The sequence below is a fragment of the Lonchura striata genome, chromosome 6 (assembly GCF_046129695.1).
Source record: "Lonchura striata isolate bLonStr1 chromosome 6, bLonStr1.mat, whole genome shotgun sequence".
In the NCBI taxonomy this organism is placed as follows: Eukaryota; Metazoa; Chordata; class Aves; order Passeriformes; family Estrildidae; genus Lonchura; species Lonchura striata.
Window position 1 is genome coordinate 24,035,570 of NC_134608.1, and position 16,931 is coordinate 24,052,500.

The 16,931-nt window shown below is 38.8% G+C and overlaps 1 long non-coding RNA gene across 4 annotated transcripts in view; it reads left to right on the forward strand.

Annotated features, from left to right (window-relative positions):
• The window catches only part of LOC110477204 (uncharacterized), a 103,439-nt gene that overhangs the window by 85,345 nt on the left and 1,163 nt on the right, over nucleotides 1–16,931 (forward strand). For 3 of the 4 annotated variants that reach the window (XR_013340103.1, XR_002466545.2, XR_013340101.1), the window contains 3 exons: nucleotides 6,512–6,580; nucleotides 6,705–6,782; nucleotides 8,145–8,214. This is a non-coding gene — a long non-coding RNA (uncharacterized LOC110477204). The remainder of the gene's footprint in view (nucleotides 1–6,511; nucleotides 6,581–6,704; nucleotides 6,783–8,144; nucleotides 8,215–16,931) is intronic. The other variant, XR_013340102.1, reaches the window with a different exon arrangement.

Below are 16,931 nucleotides of genomic sequence, written 5' to 3' on the forward strand. Positions count from 1 at the left end.
ACCAAACGAGGCAGGCAAGATCTCTCCTTTGCACCACACTGCAGCCTTCTGCACCACAGAGACAAGACATTGGAGAGGAGCCAGTGTACAGCCAGAAGATTGCAAGGACCTACTGGAGCAACCAGCTGTGAGTTTAAATGTAAAGTGACTCCTTCAGCCAGATAAAAATTGTCATCCAGACCCCAATTATTAATATTAAGCCTCTACTAACAGATCCTTGGTGAGGATCTAAATATGTGAGAAACTTTTCTTTTGAATTATTCCACCAGTTTCTTTTGGACAAAAGTTTTCTTTTGACACCTTCACAAGTCATAGTGAAGGTGGACAATGAGGAGAGGAGGAGAGAAGGGCAGATATGTAACTGAGAAAACGTATGACTTGTTGCTTAACACTTTAGAGTAAAAGGGAAGATTAATAGAGTAACAAATTATATTACTAACTGAATACCTGTCCAAATTTTCATTACACAAATTTCCAAACAAGTTATCGTCACTTAAGGGAAGTGTTTTCAGTTTGACAGATATTTCTGAGAATGGTCTTTCCAGGGTGGCCTGGAAAGTTTGGAAAGGAATTCAGTAATTCAGGGACCTGAAAAAAATAATGGTCTTTTTGTGTTGTATGTTGGGTGGCTTGGGTGCATTTGGGTTTTTCAGTGGAACTTCAAGCAAAGCAGATACTGTCACGATAATCCTGACTAGCTGGGCTCAACTATATCCTTATCTCGGAGTTTTACACGGCATTGGGACTCCTTGAAGTGGATGCTGATGAAACGGGTTCCATGGCAAGGTTATACTGGGGGAGGGGGGACTGCAGGGGTTGCCTCTGTGAGATTGGACCAGGGGCTGCCCCTTCCCAGGCAGAACCAATTCCTGCTGACTTCAAAACAGACCCTTGGCTCCACAAAGCTCAGTCAGGCTGGTGGCACCTCCAAAAACATTTGCAAAAGTGTAAAAACCACTTCACAGCAGCTGTGAGAATGAAATTATAAAAATGTGAGAGAAACAGCCTTCTAGGCACAAAGGTTATTCCTGCTTCCACACTGAAGGAGTTTATGAAGGATTCCATCTCCCATATTGGAGCTGGGGAAAATTAGGAGGAGGAAGGGCAGCAGAGACTGTGCTATAAGCTGCCTGCAGCCCCCACTCCTCAAAAGCTATTCCACTTGCAGGAGGGAGGAAAAGGAAGAAGAGTCACAAACAAGGGAGTTAAGTTGAGCCTGAGAAAAGGGAGAGGTGGGTTTATTTTTGTCATTTAGTTTTGTCTTTGTGTTTTACTATTCTACACTAATTGACAGTAAATTAAATTAATCTTCCCCCCAAGCTGAGCCTGTTTTGCTCATGATGGCAATTGCTGAGTGATCTCCCTGTTTTTATCTTTATCTCACAAGCTTTTTCATCACACTCTTTCCCTTTGTCCGATGAGGAGGAAAAGTGAGATAGTGGCCGTAAGGTGGGCTGGCAGCTAGTCACTCCCAGCCCATCACAGCTGGAATCGTGGGACAGCAAAGCATCTAGCATAGGGGAAATCAAACTACAGTAACAAAAATCTTCCTTTGCCATTGGTTATATCTTCTCTCATACACATATTTAAGTTTCTTTGGGCAATAAAAGTAACATTTCAGAATAAGTTCTGGAAGAAATAGGAAGGCCCAGGAGTCGACAGTTGCTGCATACCTGTGTCATTTTTTTATCCCAAATGATATGCTTTTGGCTGAGATCAGCTCCACCATAGACCATTGCTTTCTGGTTGCAGTCTTACAATGAAAGTAAACATTTCAGACAGATGTCTGCCAGTAAATTGTCTTTTCAAATATTTCCTAGCTCCTGTGTAGTACCTGCATGTGGATGCCTCAGATACCCCTGGGATATCTTGAATGGCACGTTTAGACAAGAGCAGTAAACCCCACACAGCCCAAACAAGTAAGACTCTTGGGAGGAGGCTCATTTCCTCTTTTCTATGTGATTGAGGTCTAGGCCATTCATAATTCACCTATGAATTTGAAAGGGGAATCCATCAAGAAAAAATTTACATTCTTATATGTTTCATTAAGACACATCTTCCTTCTGTTAAGCTGTCAACTCAGTGTCAGAGGCTTCCCATGCACCAGGATATTGTGACTGAATTAATTTCATAAGTTTTCACCAGTTTAGCAAAATTATCACCACTTTCTTTTCCCTTAACCATAAATAAACACCATTCCCATATTTTCCTTCTGTTCATCATGGAATTCTTGCCAAGCTTCCTCCTTCTCCACCCTACCACCCCACACCCTTCTTCTCTTTACTGGGAAGTTTTCAAGGGCATTTGAAGACAATGTAGAGAAAAATCATGACTGATCTACTCATGACTTCTACAGCAAGAACTGCTGCATTACAATTGCATGGGGAGACAAAGGCTGACAGCCTTTTTCTGTTTCAGCAGCAATTTTAGGCTGTTAACCTTGAAGGCAATGGCAGCTGCTGACCCTCAAAGGCTGAATGCAGCCAGTGCTGAGTCAGAGAGTGAAGGGCTGAGCAGCTCCAGAGCCAGCCAGGTCAGCAGCAGCAGGAGGGCTCAGTGCCCCAAGAGCTTGTCCCCTGACTGATGATTTCTTAAAGCTGCCTGGGCCGAAATATTGATTCAAGCCAAGTAACTTGTTCTTGCAACTTGTTTCAGGTAGCAAAGTAAGGTACCCCATGACTGTACAGCTAATAACTCAATTTAGGACCTATTCTTGAAGGGCACAAAGTGACTCAATTCACCAGGACTTCCTGGGAGTTGATGGTATATGTCACTCTGCAGGCTCAAGCTCTTAAAATAGATATAAATGAAAGACTCCTGAGTTGACTTTTCACAAAGTGACGCAGTGAGGATTGGTCTGACAGATTAAAGTGATAGAGCCAGCTAAAAGTTACATTGTAATACTGAATATTTATGGCCTCTGGTGTCTTGTAGCTGACAGACATCTGGCAAAATTCTGTAGTGGGTGGGGATTCATCTATAAGGGTGCTTAATTTCACTGGTAATTTGGCTGAAACAACACAAGCAAAGCCAAATTAATTCCATGGTAAAGCTCTGAAGATACTCAGTTTATGAAACTAAAGGACTTAAGCTACACTCTTCTGTCTTTAACAGCTGATTAGTCCCTTGAATTAAACCTACTGAAGAATCTTCAGTGCTACACTTATTGAAGCCTTTTTTATTTGTTCTGGGTCTTTGTTATAGGTTGCCCTTGGAGCTTTCTCTACCTGATTTTAATTAAGAATATATCTGAGCTTGGGAAAGTAATACCTGAAACAAAAAAGAGATTTGTAATGATAACAGTACAGGAAATACTAATTTGTATTCAGAGCATGGAAGTGATGAGTGTTATTGCTAGCTGGTACCCTTGATACACAGCCATATTTGTACAATCCTGGTTCAAGCCCCATTGTCATTGTTGTTATTGCTATTTCTAGGCAAATGCACTTCTGGGTTTTAGATCAGATCTATTTGAAGACTTCACTATTTTCTTCTTTGCTTTCTTCCTTTTCCCCTTGCAAATGTTGTTGCACTTCAGGGGAAAGGAGTTTACTGAAAGGTTATACACTGGCTCCAGGACTCTGAGCTGGAATTGTCATCCTGCCAATCCTGTGCAAATAGGATTTTCATTCATCAGCTGCTAACTAGCACAGGACAATTAAGAAACCTTCTTTTCATTTCTTAATCCCACAAAAGTACCCTTTACATAACAACACACCCTAAAACTGTTCTGCATGTCTCTGGGCCGGGATCTGGGTGGTCTGCCCAAGAGTTCAAAGATATTTTATGAGAAGGAGAAAAAAAAGGAAGATTACTTAATTAATCATATTTTTTCCACATAGCTTGTCCCTAAAACCAGCACAGAAGAGGATGTGATGAGCCTTGCATGGTGTCAATTTCTGAACATTGCAGTTTTCCCTTATTAATTTAACCTAAGACTTGTGTGTAGTCTAATCACAGAGTAAAAGAGCAGCTGTTAAGAACACTAGTTTTCCCTAAATTAAATGTGTTATAATGATGACTGCTTCTATGAATATTCCTGCACTTATTAGTACAGCAAAGTAATTGGAAATACTTACCGAAAAACAATATTAGTAGATTGCATTTACTGAGTACAAAGGACATAGTGTTACAAATTGTGCTATAACATGAATATTTAAAATAATGTAAAGTGACATTTTTAGCACAAAAAAGTGGTACTGTTCTCATACCCTCTTGTTCACAAAATCTGTCAAATGAACAAGTGTAAACAGTAGTTTGAAAACAGTTCAGGCCTGTGTTTACATTTTATTAACCATCACAAACAGATTTGAGGTCAGATAATCTGCATGAAATATTCTGATGCTATTTGAAGATACAAACTTGAAAAGTTACATGTCCAGTTCTGATTACACTCAGTTTTTAATAAAAATTATAATCATAAAGAGATTTGTTGCAGTGTGTTAAAATTCCATAGAACTTATATATCACTTTGCTTATATCACTTAAGCATTTGATCTGAAGACAGGAATCAAAACCAGGCTGATTCTGCTTGTGCCACAAATGGTGCCAGAGGAGGTCCTGTGCAACCAACTCACTGTGTCACTCAGGGAAAAGGAATCTGCTCAGCTGCCCCTCAGGAAGGCATTCATTATTGTGTCTCTCCCAGCAGAGAATTCATAACCATCTGGCTTCCAATTAAGCAAAACATACAAAAGTGCTTTTGCTGCTTTCAGCTGAAGCTGATATACCCTCCCTGCAGAACTCAAAGAACTACAGACAAAGACAACATTCAAGAGCTGAGAACAAGACACCATGCTGGAAGTTCAGATGTTTATTAGAGAAGGAATAGCATTGGGGACTTATTTCTAATTGTGTTTGTTTCTAAATTAAATATTAAATTTGGTAAAAAATTGAAATATTAATTTTAGGCAAGGACTGGAAAAATAATCATTTCCCAGGAGCCTGATTTCAGGATAAAGGCAAGTGACCTCCACCAGAGAAATTAAAGCCTCCTACAAGAGCTATGGAAGCTGCTGATGCAGCAGAAGGCATTTGGATTTAGAACAGCAGCATGTGTGATACTACCTAGTGAGTACCAAGGAGTTATGTGCTAAATTCTAGTCCTACCGTGTACATGCAACCTCAGCATTTGTTGTAGTGATGATTTATTAAGTATTAAAGGCATTCCTCATCTGGCAGGATCAGAGTTTTAGACAGCAACACATTTTCTTTTTCACCAAGATGCTCATCCATAGACAAGAAACTAGAGAAACAGGAAGAATTATTCAGCAGCACCAGAAACAACAGAAGATCTGCATGTAAAGCTTGGCAAGGCATCTCTGAGCAGCACACTGAGCTTGTAACAGAGCCCAGCTGTATTTCAGAAGCACAGACAAGATGTTTGTTCTCAGATAAAAGGGATCAACATTTCAATAGTCTGAGACCCAGAAACTGCTGAAAATGCTCACTTCTGCCTAAATCCATTGGGTTCCTGCTGTACCTGGATGGAAATGGAGCCTGAAATGTAAGGAAGAGTTGATACCCAGCTTTCCAAAGGGAAAGGATTAATGAAACCCACAATGTGTCCTTCCTCTTGGTTTCCCAACCTCATCACATGGCATTAGGAAAGAAAAAGCAATTAAAAAAGCAGCAATGAAGTCACAGGCTGTGAAGTCTAGCAGGTCCCCTTTCCTTTGCATGCTCACTCAGGATTCCAGAGGGAGATAGCTAAGGATGCACTATGGACTCATAACAACCTACCTGGGCAGGCTGTGCTGGGTGGTGGGAGGGGTGGGAGGAAGGGAAGGCTTCCTGTGAAGCCAAACACGGGTGGCACAGTCCACTGGGGAGGAAGCTGTGCCAGGGAGCAGAGCCTGGTGCCTACCTGGCCCCAGCAGCCAGACCTAGAGCAGCTCTTGTTCTAGTGTGTTTGGACTGTGTTTGTTATAAAGTAATTTTGGTAATGTACCTGTGGTAACTTCTTAATTAGATCTTAATAAAATACACTTCTTAAAGCACTGCATGTATATCTGCTCCTAAGCACCTCTGTTGTGTAGAGGGAGCTATCAATGACTGAGTGAAAATGTATTCCTGAGACTATGTACAGACACAGGGTGACTGTGGGTTAGACACTCAAACTGACTCAAACTAATATAACACTGAAGAGAAGCTGCTGTGTTTCCCTCATCTGACCAGACCATCACAAACCTTTCTGAGAGTTCAAGCTCTCTTCAGAGCAGCTAGTCTAAAACTTCAGCTGATCTTTCTTTAAGCTTCTCAAACTGTACTTTTCATGTTTGCTACCTCAAAGCAACTGAACTGAAACTTCTGAATTTTTGCATTAGTACTTGTTTCCAAGCTTGTCAAGCTTGAGAAGAAAGACAGACTTACCACTGGCATGAAGAAGAGCCTTATCCCCCAGCTCAGCATGCACTAGAGCATGATGAATTGGTGTTTAACAAAATTCCTTAATGCCTCAGGCAATAGCACAATTAAATCTTAGTTTTGCTTTCCCTTTTCCTTTGTACAGGTATGAAACTTAGAAAGAGCTGTAACTGTTACAATATTCCAATTCCCCAGTGGATAGAGCCTTAGAGAGGTATGAATAAATGTCAAATATGTACTGGATTGTTCTGGAGCAGTCCAAAAGTCTAAGAATAAGTAAGCTCTCCAGATTTCAAGGAAATAGTGTCTGAACAGAATATCTTTCCTTATATTCATAGAATCATAGAAAGATTTGGACTGGAAGACGTCTTCTCAAAGATAATTGAGTCGAAGCTCACATCATCTAGTCCAACAAGGTAGGCTTTGCAGAAATCTCTGCAATAGACTCACTAGTATTTAACTGAAGGGTCTTTTTTGCCCCTTGGAAGTGTTTGGTGTTGGCAGCTGTTGGAAACAGGATACTGAACAAGATAATATGTGTTTCTGTGTTCCCTTTTCAAAAGCAAAAAAAAAAAAAAAAAAAGAGAGAGTTCAAGGGAGTGGGTGTGACATTCAAATGAGTGTGATGTACCTGTGCCAGTAATAAATTGCTTTTACTATGTACTGCATAATAAAGTAACATAGAAGAAATTGCTTGGACTCTTCTGAATGTGTAGGTCTGTTAAATGCAATTATTATATTCAATGAAAGTAAACAATTTAAAGTGATTTGATTTTGAAGGACATGAGAATAGTAATGAGTTACTAACCATAAAGTTAATTTTCACTATCTGCCTGCTTAAGTAATATATTTGACAAGATTGTTCGGTTGTGTATCTTTTCTAAAATTAAAACCACAGCATGAAACCACATCATTAACTGACACAGAGAAAAATAAAATAGCTCACTATCAAATAATATTATGCTAGCTAAAAAATATGGAATAACAAACAATTTCTGCAAAATCCATAGGCAGAACTCTTTATGGTCATCAACTAAAAAAACCCTAAAACAATATCAAATCTAATATTAAACCTTGTGTTTTCTTATTTAGTCTAATGTGAGAAGGATAGATGCACCTGCAAAGAGCAAACCAAGTGAAGCTTAATAACAACTGAATGCACTTCTGTAATTAAATAAATATTAATAACTAACAGTCGAGAAAGTCCCAGAGAATTACAACAGTCTGATGTTTGGCTCTGCTACTTTTGTTTTTATAATGATTCCAGTTAATTAGGGACAATATTGACATAAAAATTTTAAGTGACAGTGGCGCTATTTCAGGACTAAAACATTTTCCTTGGTCACCCACATTTATGCATTCACAGTTCTATCTGACAAAACCTTGCCTTGAGTCTTGGACATGCCATCATCTACAGATTATTTTCTGTTCTGACGTTTCAGCCACAGATGTAAGTCCCTGTGCCTCTCCCACCCTTGTAGCTATATAGTGATTTTGTCTGACCACAGAGGATTAAAACTAGGTTAAAATTCACTGCAGCAGGTATACTGTTTCTGATTTGAAACAAAGTTTTCACTTCTGCAAAACTATTGTCTGTTCTCTTTGGATTTTACATATTTAATGGAAAAACCGCAAGAAATACATTAAGAAACATAAAAATAATTTGTCATTCATCATACCTTGAGCAAGATAATTGTATGTTTAGTGCAGTGTTTTGTTCATTTTAATAAGACATATGCCTACTGCTTATGTTTTTTTTTTATTTTATTGTTATACAGTACTGCATTATTACATCTGACATGAAGGTTATGGAAGTCAGCACTAAACTTTCAAGGTTTTTCCCTGAAGGTAGGTCTCAACATAGCTTCTATGGTTTGAAAACAGCTGTCTTCTTGCCCTTGGGGATCACTAGTAAGGAACTGTAGGACTCAGAACTGGAAATACTTCCCCTCTGCAGTCACATGGCAAATACATGAAATCAGAGCACAACCATTTCATGTCAGCTGAAGTTTTCCCTGCTTACTTTAAAAGTTTAAATGTTTTGTCAAGAAGCCAGTTTTGTCAGTGTAAGGAAGTTTAGAAGTGTCTGAGTAAGATTGCTGAGGCATCTGCACTACAGCTGTTCTGTCCCCAGCTCCCCTTCTTCTTCAGTTCCACAAGACTCCATTTCAGTCTATGAATCTGAATCTGGTTTCAAAATTTTTCTCTCTCCATTCATTTAAGTGTCTAAACTTCTAAACCATACAAATCCATCAATGTTAGTCAGTCCCTTCCAGATATGCCACAAAGAGACATTTGAAGATGCTTATCTTATTTGAAGAAAAATCCTGAAGTTACATATTTTAAAAACAATATTAATCATTTAAGGACATGCAGTTTTATCCTGCTTTGAACAATGTTGAGGAAATCCATTTCTCTCACAATCCACCACCTCTCTGTTATTCCTCACAGTCTTTGCCAAGGTAGAATAACAATAAAAGTTTGCTTTAAGAGACAAGGAAAATAAATCTAGAAATAAACACTAGATTCTTGAATGTTTAAGAATTTGGGTTACATTTTTATAGAAAGACTCTCCTTCTAATATGCAAAAATCTGAGCTGATAATACTTTGACAGAATTTTAAATTGCCTGCTTTATATGATGACCAGACACTGAATTTATAATATATTTATACTGTCAACTTGAATCTGTGGACTTTTGTCAGGATGCAAGGGAAGAGGAAATTCCTGAAGAAATCCTTTCATATACTGCGTGCTTTTAATCTTCTCTGTCATCTTTTACTCTCACCACATTGCTCTTTTATCACCTGCTCTGATCTTAATCAGAATGACTGGGTCCTCCTTTTTTATAAGCTTGCTAGATTATTTATTTTTCAAGGTCATCTGTGAATTTACTTTAATAATCAATTATAAATTGGATGATATTTTAATATTCTACCCTTTCCCTGAGCTTTAGTCTAGAAGTTATTAGAGACAAAAAGAAATGCAAAGTGCATTTTAGGAAGCAAGATGATGAAAGTCATTACCCAATATGTTTATAATTTCTCCTGCCCTCACCCTTAGCTTTCCCACTGAGTTCAAAGGCAGTTGAGGGAAATTCAGCATCTTCCAGAAACAGTGCTTTAGTCCTTTAGCTAATATATCTGCCTATGATCTCTGGAGAAATCTGTTTATATTGGTATTTGAGACACTTGGCATTTAGAATTCTGTTCTGTTGCAATGCATTTCTACTAAGGCAACAGATATTCTCTGTCTCCTTTCTCTCTGATGATGCCTTTTAATTTTTTTAATTAAAAAGCAGTATTTTCCTCCACTTTACTTTTAAAAGAATTTGCAACAGTTTAGGAAACTGGTCTGGGACCATCACCCAGCAATAAACTTTTAGATACCTGCAGAAACTTTGCTTCAAAGGACACAGATTGCTAGGACCAGCTGCATAAGGGTTGCAGATCTATAGGTTAAAGCTTTCACAGCCATTTCATCCAACTACAACATGTGCTCTTAAACAACTTTCAACATGACCATGCTAAAGCAATGATTTCACCCTGAATGACTCTTTGGTTTGCTTTCTAAGCATAGAAAGCAAGGTATGGTTTCTCTCTGACACCTCACAAACCATCAGTACAGCTGCCTTTGGTCTCAACAGGTTTGTGAATTATTCACAGTCCTTTTAAAGATTATGAAAAAACTATACAGCAATTATGTTTTTTCAACTTAAAAGACAAATAGAATGACAACTGGATAACACGGTTGCAACAGAATGTATTCCTCAAGGGGAATACTATTGTTTGCCCATAAGGATTCTGCTAAGGGTTTCAGACTGTGCTAAGGAAAGAGGAGATAACCAAAAATGTTTATGGTGCTATCAGTACATCAGTACACCCAACCTATAAAGTCAAAAGAAAGACACAGAAGTAAAATTTGCTCCATATGCATCAGTATTTTGAGGAAAGAGTGAGTTTTGTTTGGATCAGGACAGGCCTGACTCATGATTTTGATGTGGAACTCTGTAAAATTCTGGAGTTTGCTGGGCTTTTGCTCCAAGCCACAAACAGGAGATAACAGCTGCTTAGTGTTTTAACTTTGTATTCACAAGAATTGTGAACAAAGAACAAAAGAAACAGCTTATATGATGAATCTTTGTTCTTGCTCTGTTTATGACTTTTGATTTCATTGTCATTCAGTCCTGCCAAGGGCTGATACACATAAAATCAAGACAATAAATGCAACCCTTGTCTGTCTCCTCTCTTTATAGTTTATTTTTGAAGGTATAAACCAAGCAGATAGCTCTAGAAAAATAACTGCATGCTTTTTTCAGCTGAACTTATCACAGGTAACTGCAGTGCATAGTGCTCCACACTCATCCAGCATCATCAGGCAGATAACTGCAGGAATGAGAATTAGGGTCAATTTCCTACCTAGACATAGGCGGGACATCCTGAGACTATCCAATTTAAGAATTATGACATTAGGGCAATGGAGCAGAAGAGACTTAGGTTATCATCAATAACCAGAATGTATAGATAGGGTTTTTAAATGCTTAAAATCTGCATATGCACCTAGTCTGAAGATAATAAGACAGTTGCCTGTTACTCTATCCTGTTACTCTATACAGCCATATAAAATCTTTTATCTAAAGAACAGACATCAGACTTAGTGTCAGGCAAGCTGGAACACTAAAGCTCCAGTAATTTCAGTAACCTACTTCTGTGTCACTGGATAATAGCCACTTTTCATTTCTGATGTGGATAGTAACAAGAAAATGTCAATTTAAGAGATTTTTTTTTTCAGATGCATTCTTCTAAAATAAAAATGCTTCTTTCTTTTTTTTTTTTTTTTTTTTTTTTAAGGATATTTTGACATTTCTATTTCAATGTCTTTTCCAGAAACCATTAATTATACTTTCCAATATGCCCCAGATGGCAATCAAGACTTTCTGAATCTAGTGTTAAAATTCCCACTGTTTTTAATGGGCGTAAGGATTTTCTTTTCCATGTATGTATATTTACACATGTGTTCTTAAGGCCACACACTTAGATAGACCACTTTAATTCAGTGTTCAAGTATTGTTTTTCCAGAATCCCTGCTCACTCAGCCCCTTACCCTGCTTGTCAGACACACATGGTTGTTAAGTGGCACAGACTACATGCATGGAGACCCTGCGAATTCAGACAGAGGATGTATTGCTTATGTACACTAAGCATAACTGTAGAGGCCCAGAGAAGTTCCTTCCCCTTAAGGGTGGGTCATCACAATATTCTAGAAACCACACCCTGGAGTACAAACTGGGGTCAAATAAGTCACCTTAGAGAATATGGTACTATAGCAAAAGATCGGTACTTGGCTCCAAAATGGTTTTCTTCATTCAGGCTTTAGAATGAAGACATTTCACCCATGCCTGCACTCTTTGAATTCACTTAATGTCATCACTGGAACCATAAAATTTTACTCATGGAAAGTTTTTTTGTATGCTTGACTGTTTGAGATGTATTATACACTGCATGTAGCCCCTTGACACAGCAATGGGCTTCCCACCCTCTCAGCTGTGCCTAACAGAAGAACCATGAAGTGAGCAGTCTGTGCCAGGCACAGCTGCAGCCACAAACAGGTTTACTAGTGACCACTGCAATGACCAGGACATCTGGATGTGACAGGGGTATTACCAGCACCCCTGAATTTGTAGCAGCCCCTGAGCTGTTCACGCCCAGGCAGTGAGCAAAAGTGAGGATGTGCATGGAGGTTGGTAACACCTCAGATCAACTCAAATTCAGGATTCCTGTAAGTCCATCTGCAAAACCTTAGCTTGCAAACATAGGGACTGGGACAGGGTATGCTGAGATGTGACATATCTTGCAGATGCTCCAGTGCTCTCACAGCTCCAAAATCCACTTCCATCAGCCTCCTTCATATCTTTTGCCCAGAACTCTGGAGCACAGAGATAGATCTAGAATGGCAAACTGCCTCTCTTGGGGATTTTCCTCCTGAGCAGACAGTGCACTACTGGTCCCAGTCACATAAAGGGTAATTCTGAATACTCTGAATGCCTCTCTCTTCTCTCTCTCATTCTCTCTCTTTACCTATTACTGGAATGACAGAAATCAAAGTGAAGACTTGGCTGGGAGGATGCATTTTTAGTCTGTTTGAGGTTTTTGCACAAGAGGTGTCTATCAGTAATGCAGCTGTGTTCTCTCGGACGTGTTATTTGAGGGTCTGCACACGCACACAATGTACTGAAAAATAACTTATTTTTACTTTCTAATGTGATGAAGAAGCCATAAATCTGTAGAAACTTACATCACAAGCTTAGTGAGCCCCAGAATATCAAAAAAAGAGGATCACGTACATTTATTTTGCTGTCCCATTTTCAGTTTCACATTGGCATTCAGGAGGTCATTTGTCACACACAGAGAAATAAATTAGAGGGAACATTAATGGTGACAAGCATACAAGGCTACTGAACAGCAGAAGCATTTAAATCCTGTTGGGAATGAGAAGAACAGCTTCACAGACCTCTGGTCCAGTTGTCGTAAATCCAGCATATCAGCAAAGAATGCATTCAAGCACACCTCTGAACTGTCATTGCATAGCTTCATGTATTTATACGTGTAACTATACAAATCTAAAGGTCTACATAAAGTCTACTTTTCAAGGAAGGGTGTTTCATGTAATATTTGCTTGGCCTAGAAAGAAGTAATTTAATTTTTTTAAGATTCCTTAAACCTGTTTATTTTTTTTTCCTGAGAAACTAAAAATCTAGTGACTGTTAAAGACTTGTGTTTATGGCATAGTCCCTTCACATTAAAAACAAAAAGAAAAAAACAAGAGAAAAAACCTTGTGTATGTTGCATGGCGAATTATAATTAAACTAGGAAGTTAATCTTTACAGTGTCAGAAGGACAGGATAAATTCTCTCTGTAGTGACTAATACAACCAGTTTGGCAAGAGGATTCAGAGTCTGAAGGTTTATCTTCTCTCTCCTTTGCTTCTCTCCCACCAAAGGAGTCTGGCAAAATCAAAAGCACCAACCCATCTCCATTCCTGTTTCACTGCTATCTGTTCTGAGCAGTGACTTGAAGTCACAATTACTTGTGACTTCACAGTATCTTGGGAATCTTTGGAAATCTTTGCTAGAATATAGTGTTGAAATTTTAGCTGAGATTAAGTACGTTAATTTCCTTAAGTTTTCTTATGCTGACATCGAAATTCTTCATTTTTTTCCCTTTAATATTTAAATGCTGAAGAATACAAATCTCTCTTTTTGTACCCTGGTGCAAATCATGGGAAAGACTAAAACCAATACATTTAAAAGTAGATAATTCTCACTGGTTTTACAGCAGCAACATTGCCATCTTGGTCCTGATATAGCAAGAGACTAACACAGAACATTTCAGCAAAAGCACTGTCTCTCTAGATATTTCTGTGAGAGCTCTTTCCTTTGGAATGCAAATTCAATATTGCAGACAGGCCTCAATTTATTATTGACTTCAAAGGGACAATCTCTGTCAAGTGTCTCATGTTCCCAGCTTGTTTGAAGATGGAGACGTACTGACGCCCTTCCTGTCAGGAAAGAAGGAAGGAAAAGAGGTTTGTTTAGTCCAAATCCCCACTGGTTGCTTTCCAATACATCAGAAAACTTGTATGTAGTGAGTCTCTCTAAATAAGAAAAAGGAAAAAAGTCAGACAGCTCAGTGATTAATATGCTTACTTGAATGTCAGAGATGTATGTTCAAATCGTTCTGTCAGACTGTGGAGTAGGGATGTGAAGCAAAACTGTGCTTGAGGAAAAGATCAGTCAATCTTAGTTGGGTTTCTGCATCTGTCTCTCCTGACAATTTTTTTTTCCAGTGGATATAAAATACAGAAATAATCACTGCAGCAGAAGTAACTCTGCTTTGTCATGGAAAATGCCTTAACCTCCAGGCTACAGGATTTCCTTTCCCTGTCCTTTTGTGATCTGACTGCATTTTGTGCAAGGCTTTATGCATTAGGCAAATTAAGCTGATTTTATTCATCTGAGATCAAAGAATAAGCATAATACAGAAGTGACAATTCTTGTAAATGTAAAGTCAAGCTGCACACGTGTCTAATGGAAAAATGTAAAGTAATTTACAGGAAGGAAAATCAGTGTGTTCGGGAGGTGCTTCTATAGGGTTAAGTCATAGCATAGCAGAGGCTTTGAAGACTCTTTAATTGGAAGTGGCAGCATGATGCCTAAAATCCTTTATGAATCCAGTTGGACACTGTCAGGGTAAAATATGAAGGCCAGTCAGAAAATACATCAGGTGGAAATTCAGTGTGGAGCATATCCATTGACTTCAATCCTTTCCCCCACCCCTCCACGTGAGGGCACAGGTGCAGTCCAGTGAACCTGTCACCTCATCCTTATACAGCCTCCTTGTACCTGACCTCTCCTTCCAGAAGTGTGTTTGGCACACCCAGACTGCCCTGAGGGATCAGGCATAAGCAGAACGTGCTCTGCCAAGTAAGAACACCTTATTTGTAGCTGACACACAGGAAATATTGTTCTTGGGTTGTTTATGCTTTATTCCCTGTGGCATCTGCTAATATATTCTTGGTCTGACTCTTATCTCTTACTGACACACATCAGAAGCACTTCTAAACCTCTGGGCGGAGAAGGGTTTGACATTTCTAGTTCAGATCAATATCACATCAGCAGAGATGAGTCAAACATTTGCAGCTCTCATTCCTGTATTATTTATTCACATTCAATTGTCTCTCACCTCTTATTGACCTTTTCTATTGAACTAATATGAAACCAAGGCCCTTTGAACCCAAGTGCCAAGTGGTGCAGCCGGATTGCAGGCTGTCTATTGTCCTGAGTAATGGGCAGCTAAAGCAACAGCAAGCAACATTCACCACTCGTTCATGCCTTACCTGGGAAAATACTGCTGAATGTAAACCAACCCCCCGGGGGAACTTGGCCTGTTGGTGAAGCTCATCGATTAAATCAGATTCCCTAACCTCTCCCCCCAATTACAGGGTGTCTGATGAGCACCAAGCACAAATTACTGTCACTGTTTTCATACCACATAGAAGTAGACAAAGTTATGATGGCTGAATCTGAAGCAAGCAGAGCAGTGATGACAGTCCCTTCCTTCATGGGCAGTACCTGAACCCTGGTGATCTTCAAGGGCAGCCCCTGGCTGGCATCACTCTAAATGACACCAGGAAATGAGGCCACTTTTGTTTTCACATCCTATTATTCATGGCTTGTTTTAAATAGGATTATATGGACACTAGGGTTGTTTTTTGTCTTTAGCTAAACAGTAGTTAGGGCTGTATTTTATCATATGAATAGATGCATATCTTTCTCAAGTGTTCCCAGAATATTAGGGGAAGAATAACCACAAGTGTCCATCTACAGGCAGTATGGGTTACACATACATACCAGGTACACAATTTGCAGAGGAGCACTTTTCCTTTCACATACACACCCACCACAGAACAGATTAATGACAGGCTCAGGTGGGGATCAGTCTGCACAGATCTACAAGAGACACAGGATGTTCATGTGTTTTCTGCAGCCCTGAGATATTCATATCAGCAATACAAGGACTGTATCTTTGCTGCTACTGTATTATATAATTCAATGGAAATAATAAATCAATAAAACCTGGCTTGGCACACAACCATAATACAAAAATTTAAAAAAACCCTATATTAAAATAACATAACCTGCTCATGATGAAAACGTGATCAGGTCTACCTTGTGAATGTGTGAATTGCCTATGTATGGAATATGTGACTGTGTTCTGAACTGATTTTTTTCTTGATGTCTTTAGTGTTAATAAACCTCAATCTTTGAAAAACAACATATTCATGTGTCATAATAGCGATATTTGTTTAATTTAAATTAGGAAAAAACTGGCAGAGCTGCTAGGATTTTAACCTTCACATGCAAGAAATGCATGTAAGACACAACCACTACTTAGATCATGAATCATTTCTGGAAAATAAAGTTATTAATTTAATTTTCCTATTTTAATTAGACACAGAGTAACACCCCAGTCCTGACTATTCCACATCCTGGTGTTTGGGAAGTCCAAAATCAGACACTAATTTTTTTTCTTGAGCGTATCTGCATTCAAAAGGGACTTCCTCTAGAGCATATAAAGAACTCCCTTGTCTTTATTTCCTGTAAAATTTCAAGCTCTTAGGTACCAACTGATTGAACCATTTAGAATAGCAAAACTAAGTACTGCTGAACACACATTTAACACACAAGCGCAAAAGACAGTACTGTTGGCCTTTTTACCATGATAAACAGGAAGGGAAAAAAGCCATGTGCCAGCAGCAAGATTCTCTTCTCCCCTTTCTCTCCCTTCAGCAGATACTCTGCTTCTATGTCTTGTGAGCAAACAATGAGGAACATTTCTTGAGAAGGAAACGCTTTAAGAATTGCCATTATATAAAAAGGGAAAGGAGGGAAATGCATCATTAAAGTAAACTAACGCCTTTTTACTCTGTCTAGTCTCACAAAAAGAATGGCAATAAATATTTCCATAAAAGGTATGCTTACCTCCCATAATCTCCAAGACAACAATT